The sequence below is a fragment of the Podarcis cretensis genome (genome assembly GCF_951804945.1).
Source record: "Podarcis cretensis genome assembly, chromosome: 2".
NCBI classification, from domain to species: domain Eukaryota; kingdom Metazoa; phylum Chordata; class Lepidosauria; order Squamata; family Lacertidae; genus Podarcis; species Podarcis cretensis.
The window spans coordinates 112,591,158-112,602,339 of record NC_137171.1 but is presented as its reverse complement, the minus strand read 5'-3'; the positions used below and the strand labels follow the sequence as shown (position 1 = coordinate 112,602,339).

Sequence of the window (11,182 nt, the reverse complement as noted above, 5' to 3'; positions counted from 1 at the left end):
GGGAGTAAGGGGGCCGCTGTCGAGGGGGCTTGGCATGATGGCGGGTGGTGCACATATAGTATTGATGCAGAAGGCCGGAGCATGTCTGTGATGTAATACCGCAGGCACTGATGGTGTGCAAAATTGGCCACCCAATTTCATGCAGTCTCCCCCAGGAATGAAGGGCAAGCATTCATATGCAGTATACTTAAAAGCATGCAGGGAACCTGTGGCCCTGCAGATGTTGCGCTGCGTCAGCGGCAGCCGGCAGGACTAGTGGTTAGAGCTGTCCGGAGGACCACTCAGCTCCCCATTCCGCAGTTGCACCACTGTGAGTGATAAATTACTCACTGTCAGAGCCTTGAGAATCAAGTTTTCTCTATTCCTGGGTAGCTTTGTGCTGGTCTATTTATTTTAAAATTTAAAAATAATAATGTGGTACCAGAATGTGTGTGTGTGTATTCACCATGACAGTGAAGAGGATAAATCCACAATATATGTGTAAAATAAGATTACATTCATGCAACGAGTTTGAAAAATATCACAAGTCTGTAGATCAGCTTAATATAATTGGATCACCCTGCAGAGAAAGCCTGGGAGAACAAAGGAGTTTTAAGCAGACAACTAAATGCCAGTACTGGTGGTTCATTGCAGTGGCATAGTGTGGGTTGTCAGCAAGGCAAGTAATTTGCGCCCCCTAACCCTGAGTGAGCCAGGTAGGGGCAGAGAGCTGCAAGCGCGCCCTCCCCCCGATGTTGCGCCCGGTGCGGCCAGCCCCCCCTGCACCCCCCCACGCTACACCACTGGTTCATTGGGAGTGCATTCTGAAGGGCATGTAGAGGTGTAACAAACTATGACCGAAATGTTGAGAATTGGCATTTCTATAAAGCAGTAACGTTTATTGGCAGGTTATGGTGTTTATTATTAGCAGATTGTTCAGTCTTTGTGCCATATGTTAAATATTTAGATGGACAGATTGCAAATTTGGTGCTATGTTTCATTAAAATGTTACCAGTGTGCTTTGACTGAATTAATAAGATAATGCTGCTATATCTTTTGCATTTTTCCCCTTTGTGAGGCGTGGCTTGCTGTGCGAAAGTAGCATACCAATAATGTTTCAATTTTATGTTTGAATCGCTGAATTGTTTTAACAGGGTTCTTTTATTCTACATTTTAATTATGGGTGTTTATATTTCAGTGTTGTGTCATTGCTTATGATGCCTGTAAACCACTAAGAAGCCTATTTTGACAAAATTAAGAGGAATAATACAATAATAATTATGAGGACCCCTTAATAAAATATTCAAACCCCACCCCTGACTCCTCCCTGCCACTCCCCAGGGACCCTATAAAACCTTTAGGGGGCTAGCCTCCCTCTACTAGGGTTGCCATATTTCAGAAAGTAAAAACCGGGACACCCCAAAAGTTGTTGAGCTTTTTTAAGGAAGAACCCATAATTTGAGCACTGGCTGATGTCTATATGGGATTGGTTTTGGTAGGACTTACTTTCCATGTAAGAGTACTGAGGACTGCTGCATCACTTGTCCAACCTTCCTGGCTTTTGAAGCACATTAGTAGCTTCAGCGGGACACGGGTGGCGCTGTGGGTTAAACCACAGAGCCTACGGCTTGCCGATCAGAAGGTTGGCGGATCAGAAGGTTGGCGGTTCAAATCCCCGCGACAGGGTGAGCTCCCATTGCTCGGTCCCTGCTCCTACCAACCTAGCAGTTCGAAAGCACGTCAAAGTGCAAGTAGATAAATAGGTACCACTCTGGCGGGAAGGTAAATGAGCTGTACGCCGGCTCCCTCGGCCAATAAAGCAAGATGAATGCTGCAACCCCAGAGTCGGCCACGACTGGACCCAATGGTCAGGGGCCCCTTTGCCTTTTAGTAGCCTTCAGCACTTCCATGAACTCTGCTCTCTCGCAAGCCATGATGAGCAGGCGTTCATCCTCCCAACTTAGATGCTGCAAATGTGGGTGCTGGAGACTTGTCTGGGGTGCCTTGGCCACACAGGCCCCAACTAGGAAGCCCACCTGTCTCACTAGCCTTGGGTCGACAGTCTTGGCCCCACCGTGATGGGATGCAATTCCATTCAAATGAGAGTTATGATTCCTGAATTTGCATTTACACATGTAAAAAAGCATCTGCAAATATTATGTGACTGGGTGCACGGAACAGCATTTATGAACACAAGTGAAAAGTGTCCCTGCTAAGCTCATCTCTATCTTCTGCCGCTACAGCCACATCAGCTTCCTTGTTCGGCCTTTAGCTCTCTTTTATGGTTTGCATCAACGTCAAGGCTCTCGAGCTCATTTTCAAAAGCACTTCCCTCAGTGCTAGCCTGAAATGGGCTTGAAAGACCAGCGCCATTTGCCCTGTGCTAGAGGCAGGGTTGGCCCATTCATGAGACAAGGTGAGGCGACTGCCTCAGGCGGCAAAATTCACAGGGGCAGCTGATCCCAATGCCAATCTTTATTCAGGGCTGGCCCACCCACGAGACAAGGTGAGGCGACTGCCTCAGGCGGCAGGATCCACTGGGGCAGCAGTGGTTCCTGATGCCAATCTCTCCCTGTCTTTCTTCTGTTGTAGATCATCCTTCACCCTTTCCTCCCTGGCAGGGAGGGGAGGGCCATTTCGGGGTCTGCCTCAGGTGCCAAAATGTTTCGGGCCCACCCTGGCTAGAGTCTCACTGCACCATTCAGACACCAAGTCTTACTTTCATCTTGCTCTGGCTAGCAAAGAAGGGGCACGGGAACTGTGCTTCCACATCCTGTCTGGCTTCTGTACTGGCTGCGGGGAAAGTTAGTGGAGCAGGACCACACAGGAGAGTCATGGCCTACGGGGAAGGGAAGAGTCTGGTGGGCCAGCTTAAGAGGGCTTGTTGCTGTTTAGTCATTTAGTCATGTCCGACTCTTCGTGTCCCCATGGACCAGAGCATGCCAGGCCCTCCTGTCTTCCACTGCCTCCCGCAGTTTGGTCAAACTCATGCTCGTAGCTTCGAGAACACTGTCCAACCATCTCATCCTCTGTCGTCCCCTTCTCCTTGTGCCCTCCATCTTTCCCAACATCAGGGTCTTTTCCAGGGAGTCTTCTCTCCTCATGAGGTGGCCAAAGTACTAGAGCCTCAGCTTCAGGATCTGTCCTTCCAGTGAGCACTCAGGTCTGATTTCCTTCAGAATGGAGAGGTTTGATCTTCTTGCAGTCCATGGGACTCTCAAGAGTCTCCTCCAGCACCATAATTCAAAAGCATCAATTCTTTGGCGATCAGCCTTCTTGATGGTCCAGCTCTCACTTCCATACATCACTACTGGGAAAACCATAGCTTTAACTATATGGACCTTTGTTGGCAAGGCGCTATCTCTGCTTTGAGAGGGCTAGTGGGCCAGATATGGCTTGCAGGCTGCAACTTTTCATACCCCCTTCTTGTGGTATTGCATGGAGAAAGTCACTTCTCCCTGCTGTGTGGCAGGCTAACTCCAGACTCAAGTTTCTTCCCAAATTATTTTCGTCCCTTGTTTCTCCTTATGACCTTATCCATCCCTTTGTTTCCTTCTCCATGGGACTTTTCTTCAGGCTGTGCCTTAATCCACCCATGCTGTTCTCCTCCTTCCCATGTATGTCCTTTGCAGAAGCTTTCCTTGAGACACACAACTAGCTCCATCTTCCCTGCCCCTCCATTGCTGTTCTCATTATTCACATGGGAATAGCTGGCTTCCTCTACATCCCAAATGTTGAATTGGTTCACTGAAGGTGGAACAGATGAAGCCATGGGTGTAGCCAAGGGGGGGCAGGGAGGGGCAGCTGCCCCCAATAAATGAAAATCAATAAAAAAATACCATATTTTTCGCCCTATAGGGCGCACTGGCCCATAAGGCGCACTTATTTTTTTTTGGGGGGGGGGGATAAAGAAAAAATATATATCCCCCCCCGAGCCCCAAAGAGCAAAGAAGCCATGACAACAAGCGGGATGGATCCCGCTCACTGTCTTGGCTTCGTTTTTAGCCTCGGGGCTGGGGGTCCGGTAGCTAAGGCGAGCTTGCGGGGCTGGGGAAGCCTGAGCTTCCCCCGACCCCAGCCCCCAGAACGGGTCCGGAAGCGATGGCGAGGTTGCCAACCTCGCCATCGCTCCCGGAGCTTGCTGCTATCCGAAGCTCAGGGAGAGCACCGCTGTAGCCCGCTGCACACCCCGGGCTTAGGGCAGCTATCTGCTGGCAGGCTCTGCAGGCTTGCAGATAGCTTCCTGAAGCCTGCATTCGCCCCATAGGACGCACACACATTTCCCCTTCATTTTTGGAGGGGAAAAAGTGTGTCCTATAGGACGAAAAATACGGTACATACCAAACTGAGGTTCTGTCCCACCCCTAACAAAGGCCTGGCTACGCTCATGGATGAAGCTGGTTTATGGTAAGTCAGGTGTCTGGATCATCTAGCCCAGTAATGGGGAACCTCAGGGCCAGAGGTGAAATGTGGTCCTCCAAGAATCTCTACCTGGCTTTGTGCTCTAGCACTTCCCTGCCACCCCCAGCTCCACATCATCTGCTTCCTCAGATGGCCACCTCACTTTGCCTAATAGCAAATTGCATTAACATCCCTGGCACTTGCGTCTGAATAATTTAGGCACAAGGCTATGTCCATCCTATTTGGGCTTTTAACAGCCATTAGGATTCATCAGCTGGGACTGCATTCTCTATCGCTGCTTCCGGTATTTGCTATTTACTCAGCTTGCTTTTAATACTGTATGAAACGTAACTGGATTTGCTTTGCATGCCATCTTTAGGACACTTTTATACTGCCATTAAGAAACCAACGCTCAATAAATTAGGGTTCCCATATTTCAAACAGTGAAGATCTGTTTTTGAGCTATTTCTATGGGAAATCGGCAAAAATGGCACTGCCAACATGGGCTGCCATATGTCCGGATATTTCTGGACATTTCACACACACACAGTTTCCATCCGGACACTGCTGCCAACCACAGTACAGTGGTACCTCGGGTTAAGAACTTAATTCGTTTTGGAGGTCCGTTCTTAACCTGAAACTGTTCTTAACCTGAGGTACCACTTTAGCTAATGGGGCCTCCCACTGCCACCGTGCGATTCCTGTTCTCATCCTGAAGCAAAGTTCTTAACCCAAGGTACTATTTCTGGGTTAGCGGAGTCTGTAACCTGAAGCGTCTGTAACCTGAGGTACCACTGTATTCCAGATATGTCTGGGGAGTTCCGGATGTATGGCAAGCCTAAAAAAATAAGCACCCTTAAGGCAGGAGGGAAGGCCTTCTTTAAACGTCCCCAGGTCACTGGGAAGGGGAGGAGTTATGGAGCTCTGTTTGCCAGGTCAAGCCTTGGCATCTCGACCCACACTCTGAAAAAAGATCAGGAAGCAGACAATAGGAGAGAAATTTGTCTGGCTAAAGGGACAAATGGTCCAATTACAAGGAAGATGGCTTTGCAACAGGGGTGGGGGAACTGTGGTCCTCAGGATGCTGCTGAACTACAATTTGCATATTCCCTGACCATTGACTGTGGGTCCAGCCCTGGGGAAAGCATGGGGAATGTTTGTGCGACACACCTACACACTGCAGTCGACACATTTAATGTGTCCACAACACACAGTTTGGAAAGTTCTGCTGTAGGATCACTGATTCGCCATCTCTGCTTTGTATGCAGCCAGGTTTAGCAGCTGTTCTTATCTGTTTTATATCAGTTTTATATTCTAAACTGCCCTGTGATCCTCAGTTGAAGGGTGATATAGAAATTTAACACCACCATACTGTGGCCTCCTTTTTCTAGATATTTCCAGTGCTTTTTTCCTGGGGGGATGCAGGGGTATGCATACCCCTAAACATTTTGTGAATCTAACAGAAGAAAATTTTAACGGTGAAGGTCCTGTGTGAGTGTCTGGAAGCGGTTGGAGGATGGATGGCAGCTAACAGATTGGGGTTGAATCCTGACAAGACAGAAGTACTGTTTTTGGGGGACAGGAGGCAAGCGGGTGTGAAGGACTCCCTGGTCCTGAATGGGGTAACTGTGCCCCTGAAGGACCAGGTGTGCAGCCTGGGAGCCATTCTGGACTCACAGCTGTGCATGGAGGCACAGGTCAGTTATGTGTCCAGGGCAGCAGTTTATCAGCTGAGACCCTACCTGCCTGCAGACTGTCTTGCCAGAGTGGTGCATGCTCTGATTATCTCTCGCTTGGACTACTGCAATGCGCTCTATGTGGGGCTACCTTTGAAAGTGACCCAGAAACTCCTTCTGGACTCCCAGAAGGAGTCTCATTTGCATATAAAGGAAAGAAACACAGGATATCAAGACTGGACGAAATGGACAAATTTTTAAGAAGATATAAAGAGCTGGGAAGAGAAGAAGAAGGAGCAGCACTGGCAGAAGCAGGAGCTGGAGGAGGAGCTTCACAATAATCAGAGGAAGAGGGAGAGGAGGGAGAAGAAAGGGAGGAGAAATAAAATTTAAAGACTGATATTTTAAAATTAATAAGAATTCAATATGGCGTTGAGATTATGGTCTTGGAATGTTAAAGGTTTGAACGAGAAAAAAAAGGAATAAAATTGTTCACTATTTAAAAAAACAAAACATGGACATTATTTGCTTACAAGAAACACATGTAATGAGAAAACATCGAAAAATTTTAATAAATAAAAAACTAGGAAATGAATTTATTTCATCAGACAAAACTAAAAAGAGAGGAGTTGTATTATACATTAAAAACAAATTAGAAGCTCAACAAATCTTTAAAGACGAGGGCAGAATTGTGGCTGTGGAAGTTAAATGGCAAGAAGAAAAATTAATAATTGTCGGAGTATATGCACCAAATGAAAATAGAATGGACTTTTTTAAAGATTTAGAAGAAAAATTATTTGAATATATGGACCAAAAGATTATCATAATGGGTGATATGAATGCAGTTGTGTTGATGGAAATGGACAGACTAAGATTTGCGGGTTAACTTAAAGAAGGGAAATTACCAAAGTCATTTTTTTCAACGGTAGAGAATTGCAACTTAATGGACATTTGGAGATTGAAACACCCTTTAGAAAAACAATTTACTTACCAGTCAGAAGCAAACCAATCAATGTCAAGAATCGATCAGATTTGGATAACGAATGAGCTTACATCAAGAATTTTAAAGATTGAAATTCAACCAATGGTTTTATCGGATCATAACCCAATAAAATGTATATTGAAAGGATATGAAGAAAAATCCTTCCGGTGGAGACTAAATGAAAATATTTTTTGATGATCAAAAAGTTGCAGAAGAAGCACAAACTGCTTGAAGGATTATTTTTTAAATAATATGAATCAGGGAACAAAAATAACTACAGTTTGGGACGCTAGTAAAGCAGTAATGAGAGGATTCTTTATTCAACAGAATTCAATTAAGAACAAACTAAGAGAAAATGGGAAAAAAGAAATTTTAAAGCAGATAATGGAGAATGAGAAGAAATTGGTTACTAGCCCAGGTGACAAAAAAATTAAACTCAACATCAAAGCGTTACAAGCACGATTTGCAATGATAATTAACAAAGAAGTGGAATGTAATATTAAAATAATGAGACAAAGGAATTTTGAATTTGCAAACAAATCGGGAACATTGCTTGCTTGGCAGATAAAAAAAAGGAAAGAGCAAAATACTATACATAGAATAATAGTGGAAAATAAAGAGATTGATGATCTGAAAGGTATAATAAAAGGATTTGTGGACTTTTATCGACAATTATACAAGAGAAAAGAAAAGGTCAATATAAAAAAAAAGAGGAATATTTGAAAGAGAAAGGGGTGCAGAAAATTCCGACAAAAGAAAGAGATAATTTAAATGAGAAGATTGAATTTGAGGAGATTAGAAATACAATAAAATATATGAAAACTGGAAAGATGCCGGGACCAGATGGACTGAATGTAAGATATTACAAAGAATTAAGGGACATCCTACTTGTACCTTTGAAAGAAGTTATGAATAACATTCTAGCAAACAGAGAAATACCAGAGACATGGAAAGAAGCGTACATTACTTTAATTCCCAAGCAAGACTCTGATTTAAGTCAAGTTTAAAATTTCAGACCGATCTCGCTTTTGAACAATGATTATAAGTTATTTGCAAACATATTAGCAGACAGATTGAAGAAAGTTTTGAAGGAGTTAATACATAAAGATCAGGCAGGTTTCCTGCCGGGCAGACAAATGAAGGATAATATTAGAAATATAATTAATGTGATGGAATATCTGAATGTTAAAAATGACAAACAAGCTATGTTAATATTTGTTGACGCTGAGAAGGCTTTTGACAATATCTCTTGGGAATTTATGTTAAAAAATTTTGAAATGATGGGAATAGGGCAAATGTTTTTAAATGGTATTAAGGCTATATACATGGACCAAAGAGCTAAATTGATAGTTAATAATGTGACGATGGAAAATATAAAGATAACCAAGGGCACAAGACAGGGATGCCTATACGGCCTAGGGCCCTCGTACCTACAGGACCGCCTCTCCTGGTATGCCCCACAGAGGAACTTACGGTCTTCAAATAAAAACACCTTGAAGGTCCCAGGCCTCAGAGAGGTTAGGCTGGCCTCAACCAGAGCCAGGGCCTTTTCAGTACTGGCCCCGACTTGGTGGAACGCTCTGTCACAAGAGACAAGGGCCCTGCAGGACTTGACATCTTTCCGCAGGGCCTGCAAGACAGAGCTGTTCCACCTGGCCTTTGGTCAGGGCGCAGCCTGACTCCCACCTTTGGCAATCTTTACAAAACTTTAGTTTATGGTTGCCATCAATTTTGATTTTAATTAATTTTTATAATGTTTTTAACGTTGTACTGTTTTAGTGTTGTTAGCCGCCCTGAGCCCGGCTTTGGCTGGGGAGGGCGGGATATAAATAAAATTTATTATTATTATTATTATTATTATTATTATTATTATTATTATTATCACCATTGTTGTTCATTGCAGTCTTAGAAGTGTTTTTAAGGGCAATCAGGAGTAATGAGCAAATTAAAGGGGTAAAGGTGGGCAGAAAAGAATATAAGGTTAAAGCTTTCGCAGATGATTTGGTATTAACCTTGGAAGATCCTATGAATACAGTATCGGAAGTATTGAAATAAATTGATAAGTTTGGACAATTGGCAGGATTTATGTTGAATAAGAAAAAAACTAAAGCAATCACTAAAAATATTGATCTGGAGTTAGTTAATAGATTACAGCAGCAAACTGAGATAGAAGTGGTAAAGAAAGTAAAATATTTAGGGGTTTGGTTAACCCCCAGGAGTATTGACTTGTTTCAGAACAATTATGTTCCAACATGGAATAAAATTAAAGGGGACCTTGAGGTATGGGGAAGAATGAAACTTTCCTTTTGGGGAAGAATTACAACGATAAAAATGAATGTGCTACCGAATATGTTATTACTATTCCAAACAGTTCCAGTGATCAAGGGGGCAGCAATTTTTAAAAACTGGCAAAGAGAAATTTCAAGGTATATCAGGCAGGGTAAGAAGCCGAGGATAAAATTAAAGATTTTAACAGATGCAAAAGAAAGAGGAGGCTTCGCCCTGCCAGACCTGAAATTATATTATGAAGCATCTTGCCTCTGTTGGTTAAAGGAATGGATAAAATTACAAGATACGGATGTGTTAGACTTAGAAGGTTTTGATAATAGATTTGGGTGGCACGCGTACTTGTGGTATGATAAGAAACGGGTCCACAAAGGTTTTGAAAATCATATTATAAGAAGGTCCTTGATTGAAGTATGGGAAAGATACAAAAATCTGTTGGAACAAAAAACTCCTTATTGGTTATCACCGCTGGAAGCGATGAGCGTGAAGAAAATCAATATGACAGGGGGTTGGGTAACATATGAGAAATTAATATGTAAAAGTGAAGGAAAATGGAAAATGAGACAATTTGAAGAAGTTAAGAATTATGTGAATGACTGGCTGCATTTTTTTTCAAATTAATGAGATGTTTAGAAAAGATTTAAATGAAAGGGGCTTTGCTGATAAAGAATCCAAATTTCAGACTGACATATTAAATAATGACTGTAAGATTTTAGCAAAAATGTATAAGATATTGCTGGAATGGTATACGAAGGATGAGGAGGTAAAATCTGTGATGATTGATTGGGCCAAAGATATAGGACATAATATACAAATGGAGGAATGGGAAAGACTTTGGAAAGATGGTTTTAAGATTCACTGCATGTACTGCTATAAAAGAAAATGTTATGAAGATGATGTATCGATGGTATATAACCCCCATAAAGTTAGCAAAAATGTATAAGATAAGTAACAAATGTTGGAAATGTAAAGAAAAGGAAGGCACTTTCTTTCCTATGTGGTGGGAGTGTAAGAAGGTAAAATGCTTCTGGGAAATGATTTATAATGAATTGAAGAAAATGTTGAAATATACATTTACTAAGAAACCAGAAGTGTTTTTACTAGGTATTACAGGGAATGAGATAAACAAGAAAGAGAAGAAGTTATTTTTATACGCAGTGACTGCAGCAAGAATATTGATGGCCCAGAAATGGAAACAAGATTGGAGAGCCAAAATTATGGACTATGCGGAATTGGACAGAATGACAGGAAGGATTCGGAATCGACGAGATCAAAGATTTACAGAAGATTGGGAGAAGTTTATTCAATATTTGAAAAAACTAAGTGATAACCAGATTACGTTTGTAAGTTTTAAGGAAGCTCTGTGATGTGAAAATCTAATAATAATAATGTATAAACAATGAATTGAAGCTACCAGAATAAATAACAATAAGTAGGATTGTGTTAAAAGTTATAAAATGAAGGAAGTTCAGACAAATTGAGGGAAGTCCAAAAATGGAATTAAGAGGTAATTAAGAAGTTTGAATGTACAATTTTGTTTTATTTATTTTTTTGTATTTGTAAACCAATAAAAATATAATAATAATAAAAAAGAAAGTGACCTGGAAACTACAACTAATCCAGAATGTGGCAGCTAGACTGGTGACTGGGAGCGGCCGCCGAGACCATATAATACCAGTCTTGAAAGACCTACACTGGCTCCCAGTACGTTTCCGAGCACAATTCAAAGTGTTGGTGCTGACCTTTAAAGCCCTAAACGTCTCCACCTCCATTATTCTGCCTGGACACTGAGGGCCTTCTCGCTGCGAGAAGCCAAGTTACAGGGAACCAGGCAGAGGGCCTTCTCGGTAGTGGCACC

General features: G+C 42.6%; 1 long non-coding RNA gene across 1 annotated transcript in view; it reads right to left on the bottom strand.

Moving 5' to 3' along the window:
- Positions 1 to 11,182, bottom strand: part of LOC307209207 — a 232,941-nt gene that overhangs the window by 19,819 nt on the left and 201,940 nt on the right. The window lies entirely within an intron of this gene.